Source organism: Carcharhinus amblyrhynchos, chromosome 1, assembly GCF_965287045.1.
Source record: "Carcharhinus amblyrhynchos chromosome 1, sCarAmb.v2.hapA, whole genome shotgun sequence".
Lineage (NCBI taxonomy): Eukaryota > Metazoa > Chordata > Chondrichthyes > Carcharhiniformes > Carcharhinidae > Carcharhinus > Carcharhinus amblyrhynchos.
The window spans coordinates 63,871,635-63,886,622 of NC_137324.1; the positions used below are offsets into that span (position 1 = coordinate 63,871,635).

At 45.4% G+C, this 14,988-nt stretch overlaps 1 long non-coding RNA gene across 1 annotated transcript in view; it reads left to right on the forward strand.

The window, feature by feature from the left end:
• LOC145341209 (uncharacterized) overlaps window positions 1-14,988 on the forward strand; it is an 82,357-nt gene that overhangs the window by 56,010 nt on the left and 11,359 nt on the right. Inside the window, exon 2 of the long non-coding RNA XR_013886343.1 lies at window positions 5,989-6,055. This is a non-coding gene — a long non-coding RNA (uncharacterized LOC145341209). The remainder of the gene's footprint in view (window positions 1-5,988; window positions 6,056-14,988) is intronic.

The following is a 14,988-nucleotide window of genomic DNA, read 5'->3' on the forward strand; positions in this document are numbered from 1 at the left end:
GTAAGCCTACTTGTGACATTAATAAATAAACTTCCAAACTTTAAAAACTTTAAATGCTATTTTATACCAAAATCATCCCACCAAACACAGAATAGTTCATTTTTTCACAAGACATCAGAAATTTCCAAGCAAATTAGCTAAATTGAATGTTTTCAAAACCATTAGTATCAGATGAAAAGATGAATGTCTTGAGCTGTAGCTTATTTCACAAAAATTTGCATCTGATTATGTCAGTTCCGACACAGTGGCACTATGGAGCCGATGAGGGAGCGAGCTATCTTGGATCTGGTGTTATGTAATGAGGCAGGTAGAATTAGGGACCTTGTGGTGAAGGATCCTCTTGGGAAGAGTGATCATTGTATGGTGGAGTTTCTGATGCAGATGGAGGAGGAGAAAGTGGGTTCCCGGACCTGTGTCCTTTGTTTGAACAGAGGGGAGTACGATAGGATGAGAGAGGAATTGGCGAATGTTGATTGGGGGAGCACATTGGAAGGTAGGTCTGCTGAGGAACAGTGGAGGATCTTTAAGGAGATCTTTCTTGGTGCTCAGCAGAAATTTATTCCGATGGTTAAAAAGGATCGTAGGAGGAGAGATAATCAGCTGTGGATAACGAAGGAGGAAAAGGAAAGTGTTAAATTAAAAGTGGATGCGTTTAGGGTAGCTAAGAGTAATGGGTGAGAAGAGAATTGGGAGAGGTTTAAATATCAATAAAGAATGACGAAGAAGTTGATAAAGAAGGGTAGGATAAACGATGAAGCTGGGCTAGCGCTTAATATAAAAAAGGATAGTAAGAGTTTTTATAAATATATGAAAAGGAAGAGGCTGACTAGGGTGAACGTTGGACCCTTAGAGGATGAGAGGGGGTACTTAGTGGTAGGGGATGGGGAAATGGCTGAGGCCTTGAATAACTTTTTTGTTTCGGTCTTCACGGAGGAGGACGTGAATAATTTGCTGGGTGTTAGCATTGGAAAGATGGTAGGAGTGGAGGGCCTGAATTACATTATTGTTACTAGAGAGGCAGTGCTCGACAGACTGGAGGGATTGATTGTGGACAAGTCCCCAGGACCGGATGAAATGCATCCAAGGGTTCTGAAAGAAATGGCAGAGGTGATAGTGGATGCCTTGATGATTATTTTCCAAACGTCGCTGGATTCCGGGGAAGTGCCGGAAGATTGGAAAACGGCTAATGTTACGCCGTTGTTTAAGAAGGATGGCAGGCAAAAGGCAGGGAATTATAGGCCGGTTAGTTTAACGTCTGTTGTAGGTAAAATGTTAGAATCCGTGATCAAGGAGAAAATAGCGAGGCATCTTGAGGAGAATTGTTTGATAGAGCAGACGCAGCACGGTTTCGTTAAAGGGAAGTCGTGTCTGACGAATTTATTGGAGTTCTCTGAGGATGTGTCTAGGGCGGTGGATAGAGGAGAGCAGGTGGATGTGGTGTTTCTTGATTTTCAGAAGACGTTTGATAAGGTGCCGCACAAGAGGTTATTACAGAAGGTTAGGGGGCATGGAGTTGGGGGTAGGGTGTTAGCGTGGGTAGGGGATTGGCTGTCAAATAGGAGGCAGAGAGTGGGGGTCAATGGGTGCTATTCGGATTTGCGGTTGGTGACTAGTGGAGTGCCCCAGGGATCGGTGCTGGGGCCTCAGCTATTTACCATTTATATAGATGATTACTACTCTGTAGTAATAACAGAGTTGTCGTGATGGGAGACTTCAATTTCCCAAACGTCGACTGGAATATCCCTAGGGTAAGGGGTTTGGATGGGGAGGAGTTTGTTAGGTGTGTTCAGGAAGGTTTCCTGACACAGTATGTGGATAAGCCTACGAGGGGAGAGGCTGTACTTGACCTGGTACTGGTGAATGAACCAGGGCAGGTAATGGATCTCTTGGTAGGAGAGCATCTTGGGAATGGTGACCATAATTCTATCTCCTTCACAATTGTGTTGGAATGAGATAGGATCAGGCAGGTAAGGAAGGTGTTTGTATTGAGTAAGGGGAGATACAAAGAAGTCAGGAAGTTACTTGGACAAATAAACTGGAAGGAGGCGTTCTTAGGGAAAAGTACCCAAGGAAGGTGGCGGATATTCAAGGAATGTTTGTCTGGAGCTCTGCATGACAACGTTCCAATGAGACAAGGGGGTTTTGGTAGGTCGCGGGAACCGTGGTGCACGAAGGCTGTGTTGAACCTAGTCAGGAGGAAAAGGAAGGTGTACAAAAGGTTCAGGGAACTAGGAGATGTTAAGGATCTTGAATATAAGGACTGTTGAAAGGAGCTTAAAAGGGAAATTAGGAGAGCCAGAAGGGGTCATGAGAAGACCTTGGCGGGTAAGATTAAGGAGAATCCCAAGGCCTTCTATAAATATGTGAAAGGTAAAAGGATGAGAAGAGAAGGGATAGGACCTATAAAAGGTGAAGGGGGAAAGGTCTGTGTGGAACCAGAAGAAATGGCAGAGGTGCTTAATGAGTACTTTGCCTCAGTATTCACGGTGGAAACTGATCTGGGAGATTTTGCTACGGATTTGCAGCAGATGGAAAAGATTGAGTATGTGGATATTAAGGAGGAGGATGTGTTCGAACTGTTGAATTCTATCAAGATAGATAAGTTGCCGGGACCAGATGGGATGTACCCCAGGATACTGTGGGAGGCGAGGGAAGTGATTGCAGAGCCCCTGGCGATGATCTTTGCGTCGTCAATGGAGACGGGAGAGGTTCCGGAAGATTGGAGGATTGCGGATGTAGTTCCTATTTTCAAGAAAGGGAACAGAGATAGCCCGGGAAATTACCGACCGGTGAGTCTGACCTCAGTGGTTGGTAAGCTGATGGAGAGGCTTCTGAGGGACAAGATTTACGAGCATTTGGAGAGGTTTGACATGATCAGAAATAGTCAGCATGGATTTGTCAAGGGCAGGTCGTGCCTTACGAGCCTAGTTGAGTTCTTCGATAATGTGACTGAACACATTGACGAAGGAAGTGCAGTGGACGTGGTGTACATGGACTTCAGCAAGGCGTTTGATAAGGTCCCCCATGCAAGACTTCTTGCAAAGGTGAGAGGGCATGGTATCCAAGGGCCTTTAGCCTTGTGGATCCAGAACTGGCTTGCCTGCAGAAGGCAGAGAGTGGTTGTGGATGGGTCTTTTTCGGCATGGAGGTCAGTCACCAGTGGAGTGCCCCAGGGATCTGTTCTAGGACCCTTGCTGTTTGTCATTTTCATAAATGACCTAGATGAGGAAGTGGAGGGATGGGTAAGTAAGTTCGCTGATGACACGAAGGTCGGTGGTGTTGTGGATGGTCTGGAAGGATGTCAAAAGTTGCAGCAGGACATAAATAGGATGCAGGACTGGGCGGAGAAATGGCAGATGGACTTCAACGCGGATAAATGTGTAGTCGTCCATTTTGGCAGAACCAACGGGATGAACAAGTACACTATCAAGGGCAGGAGTCTTAGTAGTGTTGAAGAGCAGAAGGATCTTGGGGTCCGGGTCCACAGGACTCTTAAATCGGCCTCGCATGTGGAGGATGTGGTCAAGAAGGCGTATGGTGTACTGGCTTTCATTAATCGAGGGATTGAGTTTAGGAATCGGGAGGTAATGCTGCAACTTTATAAGACCCTTGTCAGGCCTCATTTGGAGTACTGTGCGCAGTTCTGGTCGCCTCACTATAGGAAAGACGTAGAAGCTATTGAAAGGGTACAGAGGAGATTTACAAGGATGTTGCCTGGACTGGGAGGCATGCCTTATGAAGTTAGGTTGAGGGAGCTGGGACTCTTTTCCCTGGAGAGACGAAGGTTGAGAGGCGACCTGATAGAAGTTTATAAAATGTTGAGAGGAATAGATAGGGTGGATTCCCAGAGGCTATTTCCCTGGGTTGAAATGGTCACTACGAGAGGACACAGATTTAAGGTGCGGGGAGGAAAGTACAGAAGTGATGTTAGGGGTAAGTTTTTCACTCAGAGGGTGGTGAGTGAATGGAATCGGCTGCCGTCAGTGGTGGTGGAGGCAAACTCGCTGGGGTCTTTTAAAAGACTTCTGGATGAGTATATGGGGTTTAATGGGATTGGGGGTTATAGATAGGTCTATAGATTGGTAGGTGTTGATGTGATCGGTGCAACTCGTGGGCCGAAGGGCCTGTTTGTGCTGTAGTGTTCTATGTTCTATGTTCTATGATCTGGAGGAGGGAACCGAGTGTATGGTGTCAAAATTTGCTGATGACACCAAGATTGGTGGAACGGCAAATTGTACGGAGGGTGTGGAAAGTCTGCAGAAGGATCTAGATAGGCTGGGCAAATGGGCCAGGAACTGGCAAATGGAATTTAATATTGGCAAGTGTGAAGTTGTCCACTTTGGTAGGAATAATGGTAGGAAGGACTGTTACTTACATGGCGAAAAACTGCAGCATACTACGGTGCACAGGGACCTGGGGGTCCTTGTGCATGAGTTGCAAAAACCCAGCCTGCAGGTGCAGCAGATGATCAGGAAGGTGAATGGGATGCTGGCCTTCATCGCGAGGGGGATTGAATATAAAAGTAGGGAGGCCTTGCTGCAACTGTACAGGACACTGGTGAGGCCGCAGCTGGAGTACTGGGTGCAGTTTTGGTCGCCGCACTTGCGCAAGGATATTTTGGCCTTGGAGGGAGTGCAGAGGAGGTTTACTAGGCTGATACCGGAGTTGAGGGGACTGAACTATGAGGAGAGGCTGAATAAACTCGGCTTGTACTCGTTAGATTTAGAAGAATGAGGGGAAATCTCATTGAGACATATAAGATGATGAATGGGATGGATAGGATAGAGGTGGAGAGGATCTTCCCGCTCAGAAAGGACAGTAGGACTAGAGGGCACAGCCTCAAGATAAAGGGGGGGCGGTTTAGAACGGAGTTGAGGAGGAATTTCTTCACTCAAAGGGTGGTGAATCTCTGGAATTCTCTGCCCATTGAAGTGGTGGAGGCTGCCTCGCTAGATATATTTAAGATGCAGGTAGATAGGTTTTTGATAGGCAAGGGGATTAAGGGTTATGGGGAGAGGGCGGGAAAGTGGTCAGCCATGATCTTATTGAATGGCGGAGCAGGCTCGAAGGGCTAGATGGCCTACTCCTGCTCCTATTTCTTATGTTCTTATGTAGAACCTCCAGTCTCATTGGAGACTGGACCTAACCACCTGCCCTTCCCCAAAATGCGCTACGGGATCCCTTGGAAACCCCAACACGCTGACTCCATGGAAATTACCCAGGATGTTTGAATTTCCAATGATGCTCCCAGGCACCCTCTGAAAAGATCTCCGATTCTGAATTAGCTTTGGAGACTTTGGAAAATTCCAACTTATTTACCTGAGTAGTCATCCAGAATATGTTAGACAGAAAAATCCTAGTCTAATTCCTGAGTAATTATACAACTGAGCCCTGGCTACACCCTCCTCTCCCTCACCCCTAACCTGCCTTGGCTGAACTACCCCCACCTCAACACTGCCCCGCGCCCCCCCCGCCCAAACCGACCTGAGTACTTCCTACCTCGTGACCTGTTTCCAACACCCCATTTAGCTACCACTTTTAACCACTTACCCACAGATTCACCCATTCACTCAACCAGAAGCTAACACACTGAAAAACTTTGGGACATTTGAACACCTACTGGAATGAAGCAGCAAGTGCTGTAAAAAGGGACCTGGCTTCTGTGCAGTTTCTCCCTGCTATGACCTCTGAGGTTTCCTGCATTGACTGAATTCTGCAGGATCCTCCATTGGATGATTGAGTAGAAAAAAATGAAGAAAGGTAAACGAGTAATTTATTTTTGTCTGATCAGCATTGGAAAAGGGGTTCCAACATGTTTGGAAGATTTGGACTAGGATTGTATTTTTTATGTTGCAAAATATTCTGACTCACATTCCTTGCAAACTTGATAAAGCAAGTTGAAGAGTTAGCATTACTTGCAAGTCCCAACTTATTTTGAATTATAAATAGGTACTAAAATTGTGCTTAATGCTTTCTTTTCTTTTACAGTGCATTAAAGAACTGAGTGAAATGCAGTGTTAGAGGCCGCACATAATGAAATATTGCATTCTTCCAAGTAAGTAATTACTTTTGCAAATAAGTAATTTTGTAGCATTAGTTCTTTTGAGCCTGGAGCCAGTTAAAAATGAGAACTGTATTAGTGTTTTGCAGAGATCAGCAGTATTGTAAAAATGGTATTTAACCGTGCCACTTTCAGCTTAACATTTTTCTTTTTATGCTGTGGAACTACAGTACCATATAAATCAATAGACATGCCTGTTGTCAAAGTGCTGTAACACCTCTAGGTCGGAGAACTGAATTGATGGAGTGCAATTCTCATCTATTGCAAGAAACATTGACAATTTTCCTGACAAGTTAGATAAGATACAAGTCAGATACCTCACAAGAGGTTATTGCAGAAGGTCAGGGGGCATGGAGTTGGGGGTAGGGTGTTAGCGTGGATAGAGGACTGGTTGTCAAATAGAAGGCAGAGAGTGGGGGTCAATGGGTGCTATTCGGATTGGCGGTTGGTGACTAGTGGAGTGCCCCAAAGGTCGGTGCTGGGGCCTCAGCTATTTACCATTTATATAGATGATCTGGAGGAGGGAACCGAGTGTAGGGTGTCGAAATTTGCTGATGACACCAAGATTGGTGGAACGGCAAATTGTGCGGAGGGTGGGGAGAGTCTACAGAAGGATCTAGATAGGCTGGGCGAATGGGCCAGGAACTGGCAAATGGAATTTAATGTTGGCAAGTGCGAGGTGGTCCACTTTGGTAGGAATAATGGTAGGAAGGATTATTACTTACGTGGCGAAAAACTGCAGCAGGCGACGGTGCAGAGGGACCTCGGGGTCCTTGTGCATGAGTCGCAAAAACCCAGCTTGCAGGTGCAGCAGGTGGTTAGGAAGGCGAATGGGATGCTGGCCTTCATCGCGAGGGGGATTGAATATAAAAGTAGGGAGGTCTTGCTGCGGCTGTATAGGGCATTGGTGAGGCCGCAGCTGGAGTACTGTGTGCAGTTTTGGGCGCCGTACTTACGCAAGGATATTTTGGCCTTGGAGGGAGTGCAGAGGAGGTTTACTAGGCTGATGCCGGAGTTGAGGGGGTTGAGCTATGAGGAGAGGCTGAATAAACTAGGCTTGTACTCGTTAGAGTTTAGAAGAATGAGGGGAGATCTCATTGAGATGTATAAGATGATGAATGGGATGGATAGGATAGAGGTGGAGAGACTCTTCCCGCTCAGAAAGGATAGTAGGACTAGGGGGCACAGCCTCAAGATAAAGGGGGGGAGGTTTAGAACGGAGTTGAGGAGGAACTTCTTCACTCAAAGGGTGGTGAATCTCTGGAATTCTCTGCCCTTTGAAGTGGTGGAGGCTACCTCGCTAAATATTTTTAAGACGCGGGTTGATGGGTTTTTGATAAGAGAGGGGATTAAGGGTTATGGGGAGAGGGCGGGAATGTGGAACTGAGCCACGACAGATCAGCCATGATCTTATTGAATGGCGGGGCAGGCTTGAAGGGCTAGTTGGCTTACTCCTGCTCCTATTTCTTATGTTCTTATAAGGTTGCATAGATAGTTTTCATTTAAAATAATTTAAACTGATTTTTAAAACAACAATTATAGGAATAAAAGAACAAGAATAAGGATTCTGCCCCTTGAGTTTCTTCCACTGTTCAACAAGTACTGATTTGTTTGTACCTTAACTCTATTACCATGCCTTTGATACCCTTATTTAATAAAAATCTACTAATCTCAGACATAAAAATTTAACTTTACTTGGTGTACATAGCTTTTTGAGGGTCAGTTTCAGATACTAGAAAGAGACTTCCTGCACCTCTTATTTTAAAATTATGCTCTTTTGACTGGCTCCCCCTACCAGAGGAAATAGTTCTGTGTATTTACCTTATCAAACCCCTTCATCATTTTAAACAGCTTGGTTTGATCACTTCACCCATCTAAACTCAAAGGAATGCAAAGCAAATTTATGCAACTTTTCCTCACACTTTACTTCTTGAGTCCAGGCAGATATCTATTTCCAACATTCTGTTTATGCCATTCTTAACCGAATACCACAATGTAGGTTAAGGATGATTGCTTTATCATTTTCTCTCCTGTTCTGTGATGAACATTCTGAGCCATCAATTTGTTTCTTCCTACTGCAGTTGAGATGAGGAATTACCCAGTATTTCCCTATTCCTGGGCACTGGAAGTTGGTATCTAACATGTTACATCGTTATAAGAAACTGAGAAATAGGAACATGATAGGCCATTCAGCCTCTCCAACCTGCTCTGCCATTCAATATGATCATGGCTGTTTTAATTGTGGCCTCAATTTCACTTTCCTGCTCGCCTGCCGTAACTCTCGGCTCACTTGTAGATCAAAATTCAGTCTAACTCAGCCTTGAATATTTTGAATGACCCAGGCTCCACTGATATTTGGTGTAGGGATTTCCAAACATTAACAACCCTCTGAGAGAAGAAATTCCTCCTCAGGTCCATCTTAAATAGGAACTCCCTTATTTTAAAATTATGTCTCCCAGTTCTAGATTCCCCTATGAGAAAAATATCCCCTCAGCATCCACCTTGTCAAGCCCCCTCAATTTTTTGTTTCAATAAGATTGATTCTTATTCTTCCAAATTTCAATGAGTATAGACCCTACCTGCTTGACTTTTTTCACAAGACAATTCCTAGGAATCAACCTAGTGAACCTTCCAATTGCTTCCAGTGCAACTATGTCTCCCCGCCCTTAAACAAGGAGACCAAAAGTGCGAGTTGTACCCTAGGTAGTATCAGAATGCCTTGTATAGGTATAACATAACTTCTCTACTTTTATACTCCACCTACCCTTGCAAAAAGTTCAGCTTTTCATTTGCCTTCTTAATTACTTGCTGTACCTACTTGCCAACTTTTTATGATTCATGTTTGAGGACACCTGGGTCCCTTGTACTGCACCATTTTATAGTCTCTCTCCATTTGAATAATATTCTGCTTTTTAGTTTTTTCCACCAAAGTGGATAAACTCACTTGCTCCCATATTATTACTTTATCTTACTGGTCACTTCACTTTTTTCTCATTCTCTTAACTTATCTGTGTCCCTTTGTAGATTCTTGTGTCCTTTTCATCATTTGTTTTCTTATCTCTGATTGTATCATTCGCAAATTTGTTTACAGTACCCTCTTGTCCCTTCATCCATGTAAATAACATAGATTGTAAATAGCTGAGGCCCTAATAATGATCTCTGTGATGCTCTACAAATTACAGCCTGCCAACCTAAAATGACATATTTATTCTGATTTTCTAATTCCAGTTATTTAGCTAATCTTCTATTCATGTTAATATATCACTCTCCAACATAATGAGCTCTTCTTACTTTACGTGATAAATCTTTGTGGCACCTTAGCAAATGCCTTTAGAAAATTTAAATACACTACGGGGCGATTGTACTGGCTCATCACACCCATCATTGCTGGCATTGTCAACCCTCCCTCTCCCGTACAACAACATAGGTCCCTGGCATCTGGACATCAGGACCCTCCCGATAAATCCCCTGCTGGAGCCTTGCACAACGAGTCCCCCACCCACCCTTTGCCTAGCTCCTACCTTGCGTGACCCCTTGCACATTATCTTCCCAGTTTGCCATGCTGATCAACCGATGCGGTGAGCCAGTAAGATTGTGCCCCTCTGCTTGGCTTACTGGGGGCATGGATGCGTCCTATGGGGATGGAATCCCTAATTCTAATGGCACCCCCTTGACTGCACAAGGATATCACTCTGGTGCTGACAAATCACAACTAATTAAGGTCTTAAGTGTAAATTAGCTAGGCAGATGATCCACATTCCTGCCCACTCCTGGGAAACTCCATCAGTGCAGGAATACTTCAGGCAGCCTCTTGACACAGTTTGCCCCAATTTTCTTGGCCTCTCTGCCCTCAAGTCCATCTCATCTGGACTTGGAAAATTCTCCTCATGGAGTCAGGAAGATTAACTGAGATTAATTATTTTACAAAATAGGATATTCTCCGAAGAATATATTAACCTTATCAACGTACCAGATAAAATAACAATTTGTGAAACACTTTTTATTGTTTTAGTTTGTTTATCTTGTTACCAAGGAAATGTGAATCATAGAGCCCGCTTATATCGTTGCGTCATGCCCGAAAATGGGCTCAAAAACGTGGTAAAGTTGGGTGTGAGGCCATTATTGTGATCCGCGCTTACGTCTGCGCAGATTGCCGAAACCTGGGAATGGCGGTGATTCGCTTTGCGCCCAAAACAGGTGCAACGGCGATTTAAATGCATTTGCGTGCATTTAAATTGTGTTAATGAACTTTCTGCACAACTTTATCAGCATTTCCCCCTTTACCACTGCGTTTGCCAATCTGGAACTGTGCCATAATGGACCTGCTAAATAAAAGTGTGAATCGGGCACTCCAGCTGCTAAAGAGCATGTTCAGTGCTTCCAAAGTCTCCCTGACTCAGATCAGTGGTGAGGGGTAGGAGGGAGGGAGGTCAGATCATTCTCTGGTTGCGGGGGGGGAAAGGGGAGTGAGGTCAGATCATTGTCTGCTTGGGGGCGATTGTGGAGATAGGTGGGTCAGTATCTCTGGTGGCGGGGGGGAGGGCTGATCATTGTCTGGTGGGGAGGAGGCAGGTCAGATGTTCCTCTGGAGGGGGGGGAAGTGAGGTCAGATTGTTGTCTGGGAGGGATGGGGAGAGGGAGGGGTGATTGAGGCTAGACCATTCTCTGAGATGGGGGCGGGGGGGTGCACAGTGAGGCCAGATCGTTGTCTGGTGGGGGTGAGAAGGGAGGTGGGTAAGATGCATCTCTGGGCGGGGTTGGGGGGGAGTTCCAATCATTCTCTGGTTGGGGGAGGGAGCAGATGGATCTCTGGTGGAGTGGTGGGGGTGGGCTTGGGGGACCCCTGCCCCTCTGTGGCCAATCGGTGGGAGAGGGGGGCAGGGGTGGATAAGGGACAACAGTGATACCTGTGGGTAGTGGGTGGAGTGGATAAGGGGGACAGTGATGTGTGCGGGTAGTGGGGGCATGGATAAGGGGAACAGTGATGTCTGTGGGTAGTGGGTGGGTGGATAAGGGGGACAGTGATGTGTGTGGGTAGTGGGGGGGTGGATAAGGGGGACAGCAGTGTGTGGGTAATGGGGGGGTGGATAAGGGGGACAGTGATATGTGTGGGTAGTTGGGGGTGGATAAGGGGGACAGTGATATGTGTGGGGAGTGGGGAGGTGGATAAGGGGGACATTGATGTGTGTGGGTAGTGGGGGGATGGATAAGGGGGACAGTGAGGTCTGTGGATAGTGGGGGCAGGGGTGGATAAGGGGGACAATGATATCTGTGGGTGGTGGGGGGAGTGGATAAGGGAGGCAGTGTTATGTGTGGGTAGTGGGGGGTGGATAAGGGGGACACTGATGTGTGTGGGTAGTGGGGGGGTGGATAAGGGAAACAGTGGTGTCTGTGGGTAATGGGGTGGGTGGATAAGGGAGACAGCAGTGTGTGGGTAATGGAGGGGTGAATAAGGGGACAGTGATGTGTGTGGGTAGTGGGGGGTGGATAAGGGGGACAGTGATGTGTGTGGAGGCCATTGCTCCTGCTTTTTGCTCCCAAGCTGCTTTCTCCGCTTTCTGTGATCTGATACTGGCGCGCTTTTTCAAATTCTTTTCTAACTGTGCATGCACAGTTCAGAGCTCTGATTGTTTTGGCCGCGCTAAGCCCTGCCCACAGTGCGAATGGGATTTGCAATTTTTTTTTCAGGCTGAGTGCGTATGGGGCACCTGAAAGCAGATTTCCAAGTCAGATCTGCATTACGCCCAGATTCAGCACTTAGAATGAAAATGGTAAAATCGGGCCCATAGTGTTCAGGGGAGATTTTTCAAGTGGTACAGGCAGTAGAGATTGGTATTGTGATAAATACAACCACCAATAGTGACCTATACAAGTAAGCCAGATGCAGTCTAAGGCGATCCATCAAAGATGCCAAAACACAGTAGCAGACCAAGCTAAAGTCCCAGGCTAACCAGACAGACGCCCCCAACTATGCCAAGACCTGTAAGACATAACAGGCTACAAGATGAAGGCATGTAAAATCGATGGGTCCAACGCAACCCCCCTCCCCCCGATGAGCACAATGAATTCTGTGCCTGTTTTGAGCAAGACGTCAGCGAGAGCATGCCCGTTGCCCTGGAAGCCCTGGATGAACCTGTATCTGAGGTCAGTCACCATTGTAGATGTCAGCGCAGCTTTCTGGAAGGTCAACCAATGGAAAGCGATTGGCCTGGATGGGGTACCTAGACAAGCACTCAGATCCTGCGAGGATCAACTGGCAGGGGTATTCGCAGATGTTTTCAACCTCTCTTTACAACAACCTGAGGTCCCTCTCTGCTTCAAGAAGACAACCATTATTGCAGTACCTAAGAAAAACCAAGCAATGTGCGTTAATGACTATCGTCCAGTGGCTCTGACATCCATCATTATGAAATTCTTTGAAAGGCTGTTCATGGCACAAATCAATTCCAGTGTCCGAACTGCCTGGATCCACTACAGCTTGCCTGCAAAGAGGCCCATAGCAGACGGAATCTCCCTGGCCCTGCACTCAACCCTGGAACACCTAGATAATAAGGACACCTATTTCAGACTCCTGTTTATTGACTAAGCTCAGCCTTCAACACCATTATTCCAACAAAATGCATCTCCAAACTCCGTGGCCAGGGTCTCGGCTCCTCTCTCTGCCACTGGATCTTGAACTTCCTAATCCACAGACCACAATCAGTAAGTATAGGCAACAACACCTCCTCCACGATCACCGTCAACACTGGTGCCCCAGAAGGCTTTGTTCTCAGCCCCGTTCATATACTTTTTAGACACCTATGACTGATTGGGCAAATTTGCAAGTTTGCTGCCATCAGCACCTATCTCAGCCTTGAATGTACTTAACGACCTCGCCTCTACAGCCTTCTGTGGTAAAGAATTCCACAGATTCACTACCCTGTTGAAGAGAGAAGAAATTCTTCCTCATCTCTGTCTTAAATGTCTTAATCCCCTTACTCTTGAGATTATGCCCTCTGGTTGTAGATTCTTCCGCAAGGAGGAACTACCTCTCAGCATTGATCCTGTCAAGCCCCCTGAAAATCCTATGCCTCAATAAGGTAATTTCTCATCCTGCTAAATTCTAATAAGTACAGGCCCAACCTACTCAACCTCTCCTCGTAAGGAAATCCCTCCATGCCTAACAGCAACCTAATTAAACTTCTGTGGAATGCTTCCAATGACAATATATCTTTCCTTAGATAAGGGGATCAAAACTATTTACAGTATTCTACGTGTGGTCTAATTTGTATAGTTTTAGCAAGATCTCCCTGTTTTTATACTCCATTCCTTTGAAGTAAAGGCCAACGTTCCATTTACCTCTATTTGCTGAATTTGCATCAAGCTTGTTATGATTTATGCACAAAGGACCCTCAAATCCCCCTGTGCTGCAATTTTCTGCAGTCTTTCTTCCTACCAAAATGCATAACTTCACATTTTTCTAGATTATCTTCTGCCTACCCAGTTTTTCCCTACTCACGTAACCTGTCTGTATCCCTTTGTAGACTCTTTGTCATTCTCACCATTTGCCTTGCACTTACTCATCTACAAACTTGGCAATAGTCAATCATCCAGATCACTAATATATATTGTAAATAATTGTTGTCCCAGCACTGATCCCTGTGGCACTCCATTGGTTACAGGTTGCCATTATGAAAATACCCGTCCTATCCCAACTCTCTTTCTTCTGTCAGTTATTAAGAAATCTCACAACTCCCACTCACAAGATGAAGGGGCAGTGCTCCAAAAGCATGTGCTACCAAATAAACCTGTTGGACTTTAACCTGGTGCTGTGAGACTTCTTACTGAGCTCGCCTTAGTTCAACGCTGGCATCTCCACATCCTGTCAGTTAACCAGTACTCTATCTATGCTAATATACTACGCCCAACACCATGGGTTCTTATTTATGTGTGGTACCTTATCGAATGCTTTTTGTAAATAGTCTAGGATAACTGTGACATTGTCCATGACAAGATGGTCTTTGCCTAACTGTCTATTTAAAAAAATGGCCAAAATTAGAAAGAACTTTTGAATAGCCTCTTAGTTTAATCTTCTTTAAACTAATAGGCAGTTGAAGGCGAATAGAGTGTTGCCTTTAGGCTAAAAAAAATTGACAAAAGATCATATGAAAGTGGTGCTGTGTAGATTATATAGATTCCTTAGGTCGGACAGCATTGCTAGCCACTACTGGTAAACAGGATTAGGAAAATCTCAAGGTGGAATAAGAGGGTAGGTCCACTCAAGGACAAAGGAGGGAATTTAAGCATGGAGCCGGAGGAAGTGGGTGAGGTCCTTAACAAAAATATTTTGCAGCGGCATTCACAAAGGAGAAGAACATAGTGGATGTTGAGTCTAGAGAGGTGTATGTTGATATTTTAGGGCATGTCGATATAAAAAATGAGGGGGTTTTGGTATTTTGAAAGGCATTAAGTTTGACAAATCCCCAGGATCTGATGGAATCCACCCCAGAATACTGAGGGACGGGAGGGAGAAAATTGCTGGGGCCTCATATGAAATCTTTTATCCTCTTTAGTCAAAGGATTGCCCCAGAGTACTGGAGAATGGCCAATGTTGTTCCTTTGTTAAGAAGGGCAACAGGAATAATCTGGGAAATTACAAGCTGATGAGCCTTATGTCAGTGGTAGGGAAATTATTGGAGAAGATTCTTAGGGACAGAATTTACTCACATTTGGGAAAAATATAGACTTATTAGTGATAGACAGCATAGCTTTGTGCAGGGGAGGTCATGACTCAAACTTGATTGAGTTTTTTGAGGACGTGACAGAGATGATTGATGAGGGTAGAGCTGTTGATGTTGTCTTTCTGGACTAAAGCAAGGCCTTTGACAAGATCCCTCATGGCAGGCAAATAGAGAAGGTGAAGTCACATGGGATACATGGTGAGCTAG